Source organism: Ceratotherium simum, chromosome 1 (assembly GCF_057802395.1).
Source record: "Ceratotherium simum simum isolate JZ-2026a chromosome 1, ASM5780239v1, whole genome shotgun sequence".
Lineage (NCBI taxonomy): Eukaryota > Metazoa > Chordata > Mammalia > Perissodactyla > Rhinocerotidae > Ceratotherium > Ceratotherium simum.
Genome location: NC_141900.1, coordinates 97,288,107 through 97,305,042, shown reverse-complemented (window position 1 = coordinate 97,305,042; position 16,936 = coordinate 97,288,107). Strand labels below are relative to the sequence as shown.

The 16,936-nt window shown below is 43.2% G+C and overlaps 1 pseudogene; it reads right to left on the bottom strand.

Annotated features, from left to right (window-relative positions):
- Positions 1-10,403: 10,403 nt before the first annotated feature.
- On the bottom strand, positions 10,404-16,555 carry LOC101403930 (uncharacterized; annotated as a pseudogene).
- Positions 16,556-16,936: the final 381 nt, after the last annotated feature.

The window sequence follows — 16,936 nt, the reverse complement described above, 5'->3', positions numbered from 1 at the left end:
ATGCTGGCCGACTCCAGGGTCAAGGAGAAATCCTCCGTCTTGTTTCGGGAGACGCTGTACCCTTCTGAGATATCCCCTTTCGCAGTCCTTCCGACACCACTTGAATAATGGATCAGCCTTGGCCCCTGCCTTGGGTCTTGTCGATACCAGAACATTGACAAACGGTTCATATTCTGAGAACATTCCAGGATCATCTCCTGTCTTCTTTGTATAATATGGTATCTCGGCTTCTGGGTGATTGCAGCATCCATGGGGCCTGTAGGAGAGGCAGACATAAGGTAAAGATAAGGCTTAAGGAGTAACCTGGATCAGCAAAGGAAAGGGAAAGGTTTGGAGCCGGGACTTTGCAAACCCATGGCAGAGGTTTCCAGCTGGGTCTAGAACTCACCTGCTCCCAGGAGACAAAGAGTCACACAAAAGAAGTTGAGGCTCATGGCAGGGTCAGGGCGAGAGGGGGCTGTCCCAGCTAAATGCTCTGATCCATAGGACTGAGAAAGCGAGCTCAGAGGCTCTTCTCCAATGGACAGAGGGATCTGCCTGGGATGTCACTATCTGCCACCCCTGCAGATTCTCCCTGGTACAGGGTCCCGTCTGACTTGGTTCAGGCAGGGTCAGCTACTCCTCTCAGAGGCCTTGCTTAGCGCAGCCTGCAGGGAACATGGGGTGTAGCCGCCATGCACTGAGTTTAGGGTGTACCCCACCCCCTTGGTTTCCCACATTCCTCTGAGACAGCTGCTCTATTGTGCACCTGCCCCTGACATCAAGGCTGCCTCGCCCAATTCCTTCAACTGTGGATCTCAGTCAAGTTGAGAGGGACCTCCCACTTCTCCCATAGCTGAAGGGAGCCAAGCAATAACTGAAAACTTCTTCAACATCTGCCTAATATAGGATCCACACCTAAATTTTTCTTAACCCTTTCCTCCTAGGCAGTTCTCCCAGACTCTCCTCAGAGCCCCTTAGATCTCAGTGGCGTCACAGTGCCATCTTGTGGACAATAACTGAAGTTTCATCACTGTTTTCTTCTGCAATGGCCCAAGGGATGCTGGGAAGTGTCTGCATGGTCAGCAGGGAGAATATTCCAAAAGTAGTATTCTGCAAGTTTTATGCTCAACTTCCTTAAACCCTAATCCCAACACTAATTCTAACCCTGATTCTATTCCTTTGAGTTACCATGCTTAAAATCCCACCCTCATTCTACTTAACTATTATCATATTATCTGGCAGTTATAGGCCAACTGAGGTCTTTTCCCTTAACTATCTTCTGAAAGGGAGAGGGGTAGAATGGGAGGAATGGAAGGAAATAAGAAGGAAATAATATTTAGTCTAAAATAAGAAGAAAAACAAAGAAGCTGAAGTTAAGAAGATTCTTTTGTCTCCATTACTAAAGATAAACAAAAATTCCGCCCCCCCTAAAATGACAATCAATGTTCTCTCCAAAATATAGATCAGCAAAGGCCTGGGAAGATAATGAGATCCTCTTCAAGATGGGGCCAAATGTGCGTGAATAAAAGGTAAAATTGGAATATAAGAAAAATATAGGTCATCTTATAAGGCAATAAACAATCATGGAGGAAACGCTACCTAATGGGGAAAATAAGGATGCATCAAATTAAGATCAGAAAAGGATGCTCTATACAAAATGAATAAATTGTACAATATATATCTGCTGATTTGAGCAGCAGGGAGGCAAGAGATGATTCTGGAAGAAGCAGAGGAGTTGTGGGAGATAAGAAAACACTGGTGCAAAGTAGTGTTATAAGGGCGCTGAATCTGCCAGGGTTGTGTGGAGAAAAGTGGCCAAAATTGGGACTAGGTCTAGGAAGGAAGCCCCTGGAATGGCATTCCAAGGACCAGGAATTCCCCCTGTGCCCTGGCCTTCCTCAGTCCTGGGAGAAACAGGACAACAAAGCAAGGAGTGCTTTGCTGATGTCACAATTAAAGTAAGACCAGGAAATCTCCCTTCCGAGGACACTCATTCCCTGGGGAAAGAAATCTGGAGTCCTGAGCCCGCATATCTCTGATCAGTGAATTTGGGGAGACTGTCATTCCCCTTACCAACCATGCAAGGCTCAGGGCACCTCTGTCATGCCGGAGTCTGTGACATTCAATCACAGTCCTGGAGCATTGGGGTTGTTTTTGAGGACTCCCAGGAACCTACGATCCATGTTCATAACAGCTCTGACCATGGCTGTAGATTTCACAGACACAAACTGCAGCTTCACCCACAGATGGCTGCAAGGTGTCATCACAATATAATTATTTATAACAAATAATATATAACAATATATAATATATAAAATAAAAAGGAATAGGGGCATTATTATAAAGAAAATATCCCCTCTTCTTGAGTTAGAGATCTCAGGGAAATTATTTCATATCAAAGGCTAGGGCACCAAGTAAAACACTCAGTCGCTAGAAATCAGATTTACTCAGGGAATCAGAGGAAACTGGAGCAGTTGTGAAAGCATGCTTTTGTCTAACTCTCAGGACTGGAGAGTGGGAAAATGAAAACAGAGGAAATGGGCTGCTTAAACGAGCAGAGGAAATGAAGTCTTACTAATATCAATATTGTGTTTATCAATGAACCACCACAAAAGTAGTAAAGGCATTTACTTCCAACAGGAAGACAGACTTGGTACTGTTTGCAGAAAACTTACAAGGTGACAGGGGTAGAAGAGTCTTTAGAAGAAAAAAATTGCCTGAGGAGGTAAACTTGCCAGATGGAGACAACAAAGGCAGAGGAGACGCTGTTCACTGCACAGAGCCAGAGGCGTGTAAGTGGGCAGTGATCTTAAAGTCCTACAGAAGACAGTTTGTGTCCAGGACATTCAGTCCTTGCCTTGGAGGATTGAGCTGGCTCTGGGACTCCTAGAACCCAATGAGCCATAGTTATTTCCATCCACCGACATTCACAGCCACAGTATTTCAGGAGTGAATCTATGGTCTCTCTACCCAAAGGACAGATGTCCAAGTCTACTTATTTTTGCTGGGGAATGAATGGCAAAGAATAGCTTGTTTAAGGTCTCTAGGAACTGCAAGAAGTGAGAAATAAGGAGTTTGTGAACAGGAAGGAGGTGACTGTGCCACACTGTAGCTGAGCTGCTGGTACAGAGATACATGCCCGAGTCTCCTCACTCCGCAGGCTGGATCTTCAGAGTTGAGGAGGATCCCTCAGGCCTCTCAGCAGAGATAACTGATCATTAGGCATCCCTGATGTGTCTGATGCGTTCTTGTTCAAGAAGTAAATCAAAAACTGTGGGCCTTGACCCAAGGTTTGTCAGTACCAATAAAGGGTAGCATGACCAGAAATAGGTTCACACCTAAGAGCTACAGCCTGGTCTCTCTCTGTGACCCTGTGCCAGGGGACTGGGAGACTCCAGCACCTGTGTGACCTGTGGGGACGGAAGTTGGGAACAGTAAGGAGGAAAACAATTGTAATCATCTCTCTCTCTCTCACACACACACACACACACACTGAAACTATTGGTTTTCTAAGGAATTACCTGCCCCCAGGAGACAGAGTGTCACACAGCAGAGGGGCCTGGAGCCTATGGCAGGGTCAGGGTGGGAACGGGAGGGTCACCAGGTCAGGGCCCTTGTGAGCAGGAGCAGGGGGGATGCCCCTTGTCCTCACAAGGCAGTTCCCATAGTGACATCACTGCCTCTGTCAATCCTCACAACCTGAAGGACACATGATTTATATTATAACATACTTGGATGATTAATTTAAATATTTATAAACTCCTTTTTTAACAAAATCAATGCACAGGTCGTCACTTTCTGCTCCAGTGCTGTCTGGATGCAGTGGTCTCACATTCTATCTCTAAGTTTATCTTTACATCCACCTATCACTCCTCTGTCTGCTGGGCATTTTGACTAGGATGAGTCAACAGCATCTCCTATACAACGTACCAAAGTTGAATTCATTGTCTTCTCTGCAAGTCAGGATCTCCTGTGAGCATCTCTGTTTCTGTCACCCTCCCCTCCATCCTCCTAGTCACACATGCTCAACATTATCCATTTCTTAGGCAAGCTTGGGCACTGAGGGCTTGACATGGCTTTGCCTAGAATGCAGTGACATATTCAGATAAGAAGGTGACAGTGACAAGAGGTGACATGATGCTCTGGGAAAATAACTCAGTTGGAAACTGCTATTCCTTCTGCAGATCAAAGACCAATTGCCCTCTCTGTGTTCATTAATCTCCACGTAGTGTTATGTCTCCACAGCCCAGAGCAAAGCCTCATGTCATTGTAAGTCACCATGAATTAAAAAATAGGTTCCTGGAGCTGGCCTGGTAGCATAGTGGTTAGGTTTGGCAGCCTGGGCTTTGCAGGTTCAAATCCTGGGAGTGGACCAACACACTGCTTATCAAGTCATGCAGTGGCAGTCGTCCCACACATAAAGTAGAAGAAGGTGGGCACAGATGTTAGCCCAGGGCCAATCTTCCTCAGCAAAAAAAGGAGGATTGATAACAGATATTTGCTGAGGGCTAATCCGCCTCCACCGCCCCCCCAAAAAAAGTTTCATTATAGCTATTTATGGAAGAAGACTCAACTTCATTGACCTTTAAAACACTGGTGTGTAATATGCAATAATAAATTTAACTGTCCTTCTAGAAACCTACGAAGCTGTGTTATAGGCAGTTTAACTCTTCCTTTCACTGTTATCAGGCATCTAATGTTCTATAGCCATTAATGTCTGGCCACTTTTATTAACCCCCATTTCCTTCAGGGGTGAGCGGGAGCAGGATCAGAGAAGACTGAATGGTTGAGAGCAAGGCTGTGGGGTCCGGGAGGAGAACATTCTGTAGCTCTGTGTCTTTGCTGCTCCTCCAAGCAGCACTGCTGAGTCCCCCATAATGGGGAGACCATTCAGATGTATAGAGTAAGATGTTTGGCTGACTTGTGGGAACATTGTCACAAGTGTCTGCTTATGATTTCACTATTCTCTTCCAAGTGTTATTGCCCGTCCCACCCGTGTGACTGGGTGTCCCAGAGCCTGGGTGACTCCATACATGGAGCCTGTGGGTGAAGGAGACGGAAGCTAGAGACAGTCCTACAAGTCTACTTGGGAAATGATTACAGTCTAAGAAAAGTGGATTCAGGGATAAAACATCTTCTCGAGTTCCTGTAATTGCTTTCTTCCAAGAAGAAAGGGACAATTGTGTATAAATTTATGGAACCCACAGTAGGATCAGGTTAGCACTGGGGCCTCCCTATCTTCCTGCTTAGGGCTGTGGTCCTAAGAGATGGTAGTACTGCTCAAGAGCAGTTTAAAACAGCCTCACAAAATGTGTTGGAAAGCTTTCTTTCTTTTTCTATTCTCTATAATATTTTATATAAAGTTGAAATTATCTACTATTTGATCATTTGGTAAAATTTAACTGTAAACTGTCCATGCCTAGTGTTTTGGGAGGTGGGTGGACATCAATTATTGATTCAGTTACGTTACTATTTCATATATTCTCATTTCTTTCTAATTTAATGACAATTTTCATAGTATTCTTTTTTTTTGCGAAGAAGATTCGCCCTGAGCTAACATCTGTGCCAATCTTCCTCTATTTTTCAGTATATGGGATGCCAGCACAGCATGGCCACTAACGGAGCAGTGCAGGTCTGAGCCTGGGAACCAAACCTGGGCCACCGAAGCAGAGTGCGTTGAACTTAACCACTAGGCTACTGGGGCTGGCCCCATAGTATTCTTTTACAGTTTGAGCTCTCTTCCATTTTTACTTATCTCTTCTTTTTAATTCCTAATATAATTTATTTACCACATTTTTTTCTTCATAGTCCTGCCTTGTGTGTACATTTTATTAGTTTCCAAAACATTTGTCATTATCGAGTCTCAATATAGTTTGCTTTTTGTTTCATCTATTTGTATATTTTATACTTCTGATTGTATTTCTTCTACTTCAGGGGGGATTATTCTGTACTCTTTCCTGGATCCTAAGCTTAATCTTTAGGTTATTATTTTTCTGCACTCATTATCCTTTACTTCTAGAAATTTCCCTCAAGGGACGACTTTAGCTGCAGCACTTACTTATTGATACGTAGTATTCTCAGTATCTCTTATTTCTAAACATTTTAAAATTCCTATTAAGATTTCTGGTTAAACTAGGATTTATTTGGAATTATGTTTTGACATGTATAAATCCGTGGTTTTTAAAAATTTATCTTTTGTTTTTTCCTTTAATCATTAAGGTGTTATTTTCAGAGAAGGTTATCTTTATGATACCAGTACTTTAGAACTGATTGGGACCTCCTTCCTGGCCTAATCAATAGTCACTTTATATAAATATTCAACATGCAATTGGGAACTTTTTTCCTAATTTGGGTGTGCAGGATTTTATATTTTTTCCTATCATTGGTCTCATTAAATGTATTGTTCAAATGTTACATGTCTTTACCAACATGCTGTCTATTGATGTATCACTTATGAAGGAACTCTTGTTAAAATCTTCTAGCACAATGGCATGTTTGTTAATTTCTCATTTTAATATTGTCATTTTGGTATCTGAAGCAATATTTCTTATACTTACATGTTTGTTAGAATTTTAATCTTCTAGCAGGAAGTGCAACTTGCCCATTTTGTAGTCATTAAAGTAACAGAACTAAATGTTAACATCTACCAATTTAGAAAAGCAATAATGATACATTTTGCTTTAAGTGTTTTTTATATTTAAATGGCTACATCTGATTTCTTCTGGTTAGGGTTTTCTAACCATTCTGTGTCCTTAAAATTTAGATGTTTCTCTTTTCAATAGTATATAATTTGATGTTTTAAACGTAGTCTGACAATTTCAAACTGTCAACATTTTAACAAGCAATGCCCACTAATATTGACATAATTAATGATATTTTCATATTTATTTCTAACAGTATTTTTTGTGCTTTATATTTGTCCTGCTTTCTCTTTTGTTCTCTTTATTCTCTCTTTTCTCCTTCTCTGTCTTCTTTGAATTAATTTGACTTCAATATTCCCTTTTCTAACTCTGTATTGAAGTTATATACTCTTATTTCTGCCTTTTAATGGTTACTTTTATTTTTTTAAAGCACACACAATGGAAAGTCTATTGAATATCTCCACTCTTTTCAAACAAAATAAGAAAATATGAACATTTTCAGTTCAATTAATTTGTCTCACCTTGTATGCCAAAGATATTTTAATATTAGCACCCGTATTAGACACTAGTTGCAGTAGTCAGTCTGTGTAGATTTGAGGACATGACTATCAGATTAAATTGATTCCATCACGTATGTGTTCCATACCTTTCTCCTGGGATCATTTTCCATCTCTCTCAAGTATAATTTTGAGATCTTTATTTTTTTTTAATTTTCCCCCCATGGAAACATTTTTTAATTAACCTCATTCTTAATTGAATAAGGACCATAATACTAATTGTTACTTTTAACCCTCTTTCTTGACTTTCACTGTTGCTCTCAGTCTAATTATTCCTTTGGGAGATATCTGTCTTTTCTTTTGGCTGCTTTCAAAATCTTCTCTTTGTCATTCATGTTCTACAATTTCACTATGATGTATCTATTATCCTTACAGGGGATTCATTTGGATTCTTGTCTTTAATCTGAGGATTTATGTCTTTAATCACATCTGGAAAATTCTCAAAGTCTCATACCATAACTTTTCTCTTTCTGAAACTTCAATTATATGTTAGAACAAAGAGGAAGTTGAATAAAATATTATGTATGATCTAATAAACTAGAAACTCCTATTTTTTCTTCCCTGTCATTTAATTTCTCTTTCATATTTCACATATAATTTTCCATGCTGCATTCTGGGTAATTTTTTCAGATCTGTATTTTATGTTATTCATAATCTCTTTAAGAGTATCTACTCTGCTGTTTAAATTATCCATTATTCTTTTCTGTAATTATGTCAATCATTTCTACATATCTTACTTCATGCTTTTTTTGTTAGCTGATGTTTTTTAACATCAGCTTTTTTTCCTTGCTCATGTTTCAATTTCTTCTTGTATTGATTTGAATATAACTTTTCAAACTTTCATATGTTATAATGCCAAATGGCTGTCCATTTCAAATGTTTACTGTTTCTGGTCACTTTTCCTCATTGGTTTTGTGTTAATGTTTTTAGTAGGAGAATATTTGTCTAATGTTAATCTGTGGAGTTCCTGAGAGGCTTGGATGGAGAGTACAGAACTTCAAGACTCCCTACTTTTTGCAAGGATATCAAATCTAACTTCCAAGTGCATGAGTCCCAAAACTGTCTGCTGTCAGCCCAAAACTGGGCTGCTGAATAGATCTGTGCCCTTAGGTTCCTAGTTTCAGAAAATGCTGTCAGGGCAACCCGAGTGTTAGCTCCAGAAAGCAATTCTGATTCTCTGTTTCCTTTTAATTATATTCTCTCTATAAATTAGAGCCCATAAGGTCGATGAGTCATGATCTTCGCTTTGTGTTCCTCCGAGGGGATTATATATTATATTTATTTATTTATATTATATAAATTCCTAAATTTACAAACATCCCCTCTTCTTTCCTTTTTGCCCAGCTCAAAACATCAAGAAATGTCCTAATATCAGAATTGCATTTATAGACCTTATATTCATTCAGGTTAAACAACATACCATATTTTAAACTGGAAATTCCCATAGCAACAGACATAATTGCTTGTGCAAACAAACTTACCTATGCTTGTTCGACAAGTTCTTTTATAAACTCATAGCAGACCATCTCAGATGCAGGGGAGCTCATTGACTCTCGTATACCCTGGGTAACTGGGAACTGAAATATGAAAACCACTAGGACCCCAAGTCCTGGCACCAAAGATTTGTTCTACCATCTGTCAACTTAAGACTATTAGGGAACAAAAGTCCTCAGTTACTACTTAGTGCTGACTTTTTCAGGTAAAATTAGTATGCTTACTTTGCAGTCATATGTTCCCCTTTTAGTAGATTAAGAAGTCACATTAATGGTGAATTAAGCCTGCCAGGCCAGACCTGGCCAGGAGAAGACAGAGGTCTTTGCTGAAGGACCAAGTTTCCTGAGGTCAGTCACTGTGGTGCAGGAAGGAGGTTGGAATCTGAATTATTTCCCTGTTGTTACAAGATGCTGGGACATGTGATATCCTGGCTACTCAGCTGACAGGGGCAAAGAGTGGTCAGATCTGTCTTACCAAGACCTGATTGTGGTCAGTAGAGGGAAGGATTGTCCTGAGAAATCGTCTTTCAATCATCTCAGATGTGTTTGGGCTCTTTAGCCCTCTCTGCTCTTTCCTGTTTTGGGGCCAGGTCTCTACATGGGAAGCGGGCATCTCTGCAGCACTGTATTCTTGCTGCCATTGCAGAAATGCACAGCTATTTCCTCAGCTCTGAGGATGTAACTTTTGTTTGTCATCAGAACTCTGAGCTAATCAGCTCTAAGTCAAGGAAGAATATTTCTCAGACTGTGGAGCCTAAAGGGAGACTAGAGTGCTTGCCTTTTGGTATAACAGAATGGGATCCAGGGATGTTTCTAGAGATGGGATTGCATCCTTTGTCTCCTCACACTGACCAGGTGTCCACGCAACTCCAGCATCACAGAAGCTCACAAGGGAGAGAGAAGCAGGAGGCAGAGCCCTGCTTCTAAGTAGGGAGGAGATGTATCCACAGCCATGAGAGAATTTTACAGTTGAGACCTGGAAAATTCAGAACGCAGACATCCCAACTGTGTCCATAATTCAGATAGGAAACGAGTCTACCCAAAACTATCTGGCCACCCAGTGGCACCTTCAATGGGAGTGTGAGATAGGAGTAAGTCACTACAAAGAAGAAGGGTCCATGTCCAGCGCAGAGGTAATAGCTTTTAAAGTCTCTGAGATGGGAAGGGATATGACAGAGACGAGGGACTAGCAGGGTGGCTGGAGTAGAGAGTGATGGGTAAGCTATTTAAGCTGGGTCCAGGGAGATGGGGAAAGGAAAGACCCAGCAGGGCTTCTGAGGTGACTGACCTGAACAGGAAAGGGGGGCAGGATCAGATACCGCATGAGGGCCAGGGCTAGGGGAGGACCTTACAGAGAGACAGCAGTGAGGTGCTCAGGGAGAGGCAAGGGGGTCTAGATGTATCTACTTACCAAGGACATTCCATCCTGGAGGCCTTAGACTCGGGCCCATGACTAGAGTGTCAGAGCTGGGGAAGCACCTTCCCAGCTAGTGGGGCGGCTGCAGAGGAAAGAGAGAGAGCAACGATGGAAACATGTCCGCCCAAGGGCCTGTGGTCAGGGCCAGGCCTGGCTGAAACTGCCCTGGAGATGGACCTCAACACACACTGGGGTTCACGCTGCACACACGGGCCACTCGGGTCTCCAATTTCTCACTGTGCTAGAGTGTGCAAAGGGTTCGACTTAGTCCTAGGGTTCAGGGCCTCCATTTCCCTTTTTGTGCAGAGAGGAGTCAGCTGTGCAGCACTGTGGAGTAACTGCTGGCACAGAAGTACACAGAAGTCTGGGAGTGGGTAGCAGACTCCAGTTCGAGGAGGAAGTTCTCTGTAATTGGTCTAGAGACATTGTACCCCTTGGGAACATCTCCCATTTCAGTGAAACCAGCACTGGTTGAGTAATGGATCAGCCTCAGCCCATGTCCCAGGTCTTGTCGATACCAGTACATAGAGTCGTGGCTCATATCCTGGGTACATCTCAGTGTCCTTTTCTCTCCTGTCCCCAGGACTTGGAAGTTTGGGCTCTGAGTGACACCGGCATTCACTGGACCTGTGGAGAAGGAGATGAAGCTGATGCTGCAGACACAGGGAAAGGCTCAGCACTGAGACCTGGAAATTTTGACTCGTGAAAAAATCCCTGCCCAGGACTCACCTGCCTGCAGGAGACAAAAGGCCACTGAGCACAGGAGGCCAACACTCATGGCAGGCGCAGGGGAGACAGAGGGGTTTCCTGGGTCTGTGTGCTGATGGAAGGAGAAAGGGGCTCTCCCCCGGGAGTCATTCTGAGATGTCACTCTCCCTGCCTGGGCCCCAGGGCCAACCAGTCATAAGGGGCCACGCCCCTTCCCCCAGAGGGTCAAAGCAAAATTAAATGTACAAGGAACAGCTTAGAATGGGAAGAATGCATTTGTCTGAATTGACTCAAGTCCTTGTTAATCTTTTTCAAAACTGTTTGCAACTTTATGTGTATTTATTCCTGTGATATAATTTTTCATTAATTCATTGGTTTTGTGCATCTACATATTTCCGTGGCTTTGAATTTTAGTGAAAATCCTTATGGCTTTCTAATGCCTTTTCTGACTCATGCCACACAAATGCTCCTTCAGGTATCCCTTTCCACTTTGCTTATTGACCGCCATCCTGTTAAGGTCCTTCCACCTGCAATGATTCTCCTGGTATCTGGATGCCAGACCTCAGGGGCAGGATCATCAACATTTGAGGAATCGTTTTGCTCTGTTTCTTAACAATTCATGACAGATGGGACATCTGCCAAATGCAGCTAGAGCCCCTTCATGTTCCCCAGAACACTTGCTTCCCAGGTTTTGGGTGAGACAGCAACAAGCAGAACAGCCTCACACCTGTGACTGAGGTGATGGCAGCTCAGCGCTGCAGATGGTCTACTGGCACAAAAGAATACAGATGTGGGAGAGACTTCAGGAGAGGTGGCAGACTCCAGGGTAAGTGAATAATGTTCCGTTTTTTGTTTGAGACATCCATTCCATGGGGAGTATCTCCTTCGGGAGATTCCATGGGGAGCCAATGAAGAATGGCTGCCATTAATTAAGAAATAAATATCATGGAGCTCAAAAACTGTATCTTGTTGCACACAGTCCCACACTTAGATGGACCCTGTACTTGGTTCAACACTCTGCTGTCATGACATTCTGATTCTTAATAGCATTTGAACCACGGGCTCTGCAACTTATGTAGCTGGTCCCGAGCACATGGTTTTGGACCTGTGGTCACCTCCCAATGTGCTGGTTTCTCTTCAGCAGAACCACATGTCTGGGGTCTGTGTGACTCAGCGTCTCTGGGGTCTTGGAGAGAAGGACACAGAAACTAAAGTTAGAACCTAAAGGAGAAGCCTGATGTTGTAACCACAACAACAAGCCTTGAAGCTGGGGCCTTGTTAGCCCATGAGTGTGTTCCACATCCGTGCCTGGGACTTCTCTGGTCCAGGAGACAGAAGAACACACAGCACAGGAGACTGGTGCCCAGGAAAGGCCAGAGCAGAAAGAAGGATTTACCAGTTCAAGCTCATTTTTTGTTGGATGGACACTGGGGTCATGGCAGAGGAAACCCTTCTCCCAACATGGAATGATCTCTCAATAAAGTCACTACTGCCAGTGGTCTGCTCAGCTGCAGAAAACAGTGTGTGAACAGGAAGCCTACCTATGTGTGTGTCTGATGGGGGCTCAAAATAATTTCCTTGGAGATGATGAGTTTTTGTCAAAATATCATTACAGAATAATTTGAATGATTGGGTGCAAGAGAAAAGAAATGAATAAAAGTGAGTAAACAAATAACAAAAGCAGTTTCTACCAGCTAGAAAGACCTTTTTTTTTTGCTAACATTGGCCCTGAGCTAACATCTGTATGTGGGTCGCCACCACAGCGTGGCTGATGAGTGGTGCAGGTCTGCACCTGGGACCTGAACCCATGAACCCGGGCCGCCAAAGCAGAATGCACCAGACATAACCACTAGGCCACAGGGCTGGCCCCTAGAGAGACCTTCTGATGGTCATTTTATCAAACCATCTATCTCCACATAGAATTGTCCCTACTGTGGATCAGGTATCTCCCACGGTTTCAAGAACTTCTTTAACCATAACACATTCCAGGAGCACCTAACTCTCTTAACTGGTTACCTGTGTACTAAAGAAGAATTGTTTTGATTGGTGGAGATTTTAAATTTCCATTAAAAAGGTGCCTGAGCAAAACTGATCTATAGGGATAGAAATCACATCATTGGTTGTCATTGATGGAGAGAGCCATTGCAATGGGGCCTGAGGGAACTTTCTGGGTGATAGAAATGTTTTATATCTTCATAGGGTCAGTGTCACGTGGGTCTATACATATATATTCCTCAAAAATTATTGATCTGTTCAATGAAAGTATGTAATGTTTCTTGTATATAATTCATATGTCAAAAAAGTTGATTTAAAAATGCCTGAGGAAGGATGTATGTTACACGCTCCAGTTAATTTTATGTAATGAATCAGCGAGTATAAATATTTCCATTTCTGTGATACTGAAGTCTTCAGCTATACAGTTTTTGTGCAAAATGCCTCTATATCTACCTTTGCACATAGGAAATTGTGGAAGAGGCTGTCAGAGATGAGCAAAAGGAATCAACAGATCTCTATTAGATGCAAGGCACTTTATGCTTATTAAACTTTTATACAACACTGGAAGATGGTATGATGGCTGCTTTAATGTGTCCACTTGACTGGGGCTTGGAGTTCACAGATATTTGGTTAAACATCATACTGGGTGTTCTTGAGAGGGTGTTTTTGGATCAGATTAACATTTAAATAGGTAGATTTTAATATTAGATTAACATTTTAATCAGTAAAAGCATATTGCCTTCCATAATGTAGGTGGACCTCATCCAATCAGCTGAAGACATGAATAGAACAAAAAGACCAATTTTCCCCCAGGTAAGAGAGACTAGTCCAGCTGATGGCCTTCAGCTGCAACATCAGCTCTTCCTGCCTAACAGCTTTCAAACTTAAACTTGAGATCTCCCTGGGTCTCCAGGACTGTTACCAAACCAAATAGGCTCACCTCCTGGTGAGTTAAATAAGACTCTACACCAGTGGAAGTTGTCTCACAAAGTAAAGTGTATTTGCAGCAAATAGGAGGCCACAAGGAATCATTTCCAAAGTAATGGCATCTGCGAACAAAGGGAATCAGGAATCTTTATTTTCATTGTGAAATGAATATTCAAAAAGGAGAGGCAGATATTCCCTTGCACAAGCTCAGTTGGAGAACATGCTTCCACATAATGAGGCCTAAGCTCCTCCTGGAGAGATCTTTGCATTAAAAATAAGGCAAAGGTCATGGGCATAGCTCTTGTGATGAGGCTTGGTCAGTTTCAGGGTGGCTGGTGGTTACAGCTCCTTAACAAACAAAAGGAAAAGAAACAACTTGGAAAAACAGTTAATTGCTTCCAAACCCAACTTTGAGTTTCTGGAGGCACCTAGTCAGTGAAGCCTCACCAGCCCAGCTTGCAGATTTTGGATTTATCAGCCTCCACAATTGTGTGAGCTAATTCCTTATAACAAATAGAAAAAAAAAAAATATATATATATATATATATATACACACACACACATACACACACACGCGCATATAAATTCTGTTTCTCTGGAGAACCCTGATTAATACAGATAGATATTATTAGTCTCATTTTATACATGAAAAAACCCAGCCTCACATGTCAAGAAACTGGCCTCAGGTCTTGACTGGCAGCGAGTGTTGGAATTGGCATCAGAGCCAGGTGTACATGGCACCTGGTGAGGGCTCTTTCTCTACACCACTCTCTCCTCGGGAAACTGATCCCTGGCAGTGATTTCATTAGAGCCAGCATGTCTGAAAGGGACTTCTGGGACAGCAGCCTGGTTTGAAGGTAGGCGTCTCTCTTTATGAAAATGCATTCTGGCATCGAGTTACAAACATGGGACTGAAGAGTGAGACAGACAGGGTTTGAGTCCCACTTCTGCATCCTGATAGCTATTTGATTTGGTCAAGTTATTTAACTCGAGGGCAAATTCCCTCATCTTTAAAATGAGAACAGTAATTGCATTTGCCTCTTAGGTATTTCTCTGATAATTAATTGAAATTTTAAAAATGAAGGACTTTTACTTGGTATATAGTAAATTGTCAATAAATGATGGCATAATTTTTCTGAGTCTTCTACCTGGAGCAGAACTGAACTCTGTGCATTAATGTTCTCAGCGCTTACACTTCTGTAATGACCTGCACTCATGTGAAAGGTGGTTTCCATAGAAACAGTGAAATGTTCAAGGTAAATATTATACATTTAATAATGCAGACCTTAAACCTCTCAAAGGCAAGAAACATACTTATTTTCACTTTCTACTTTATGTGGTACAATACCTTGTACAAAGTAAGGGACCAAAAATGTTTGTTGAGTAAAAGAACCTAAGAAAGAAATAATAATTATCTATGTGCCTTTCCCTCATGGAAATTGTATCATGTACAGAAAGATGCACTTTTCCTTGCAAATATTCCATTCCCTTTGCTGTGCAGCTGGGAAGGCAGATCTGGAAACCTCCCTACTCACACAGCCTCCCTGAAAGATAACACACGACGTAGGTCCATGCAGCAGCTACAATGCAGAAAATTGTGCCCTTATTGTTTTGTCACAATGAAGTATCAATGGATATTCTTTGCCTTGAAGTCATATGTTCCTTGAAGTTGTCAGGAAAGAGGTCATGATAATCATATATGATGCATGACCTTCCCGTCCTGCTAATCTGGACCTAGAAAAGGGAGGCCAGATGAGAGGACAGGTCTGGGGGCAGCGGGACCACGGGAGTTGAGGAACAGACTTGAGTTTGATTCCTTGTTCTGCCAGTTATGAAATGTGAAACCTGGGAAAGTTACTTCCCCTCACATATGAAAACAGGTAAATAATACTTATTTTGCATAATTTCTGTGAGCATAAAACATATCACATATAGAAGCAGCAGTAAGAGTGTCTGGGAAAGGCCTGATGTCTGTATCATGTCTGATACATGAGGGCCTGAGCCTGTCTGACTGGCAGCCGCCACCCTCGCTGTCACTTCCTGAGCTGGGGCAGGAAGGTTTTTGCACTGGAGGCTGCCGATCATGCGGGGCTGTGCCAAGCTGCTGGCACAGAGATACAGGGCCGAGTCCGTCGGTTCCAAGATGCTCACGTTCAGCTCAGAGCTTTGGTCAAGGAACTGTTGCCCTGCAAATCGAGCCGGGATGGCTCCTTTTTCGTTCTCTTTTCCATTGTAATACTGAAAGAGGAACTTGGGGCCCTGACTGTAGGCCTGTTGGTACCAGTACACAGAGAGATGTGTAGCCATAGGGGAACATCTCATTGTCACTTGCTGTCCTGTTGCTTTGATCAGGTGTCGTGGTGTTTGAATGACTCCAGAATCTGCTGGGCCTGTTGGGGAGGAGACAGAAAGCAGCTGGGGGCAGAGCACAGGGGAAGCCTCCTGCTGCAGCCATCACCGGCAGGCTGGTATTTCAGGCATGGCAAACCCACAGCAGAGGCTTTCACACTGTGCCAAGGACTCACCTGCTCCCAGGAGACAAAGAGCCACACAGAAGAGGAGCCTGGAGCCCATGGCAGCATCAGGAACCCAAGACATCTCCTGGCTCAGGGGCGGGGTCTCCTGGGGTGAGTGGTTCTGACCTCCCGTTCCCTGATAGGAGCATTTGCCTGTGATGTCACTGCTCTGACGTCACAGCTCTGTTGTTACTCTCTCACAGATGCCCCCAGCCCACTGTCCCCCTTGGCAGGACCCAGGGTGGGCTACTCTAGGCGCCATTCCTGTCCTGCCCAGCCCCTCAACAAAGGGTGGGTGTGAATTGAGCACCATCCCCATAGCCTACAACATACCTGATGTCCCTCTGCCTGCCCCTACCTGACACCGATTACCCAGCCCTTGCCGCCCCCACCCCTTCACCCTCCACTTCCTGTGCAGGCTCAGGAGATGGCCTCCTTGGCGCCTACTGAGGTTCAAGGCGGGTTTCCACTTCCCTGGGCAGTGAGAGCCTGTTAACTCCATGTGTCCCCAGACCAGTGAACTCAGTGAACTCAAACCCTCTCCCTGAGGCAGGCATGTACCAGAATTCGCTTAACTGTCCTCTCCTGGGCCACTCACACCCTCCCAGGGGGCCTTGCAGTAAGTACTGTGACTCCACAGCGCCTCCAAGTGGCTGAAGGTCCACAGTCTCATGGATTCACACCTTCTGCTTAATAAAGA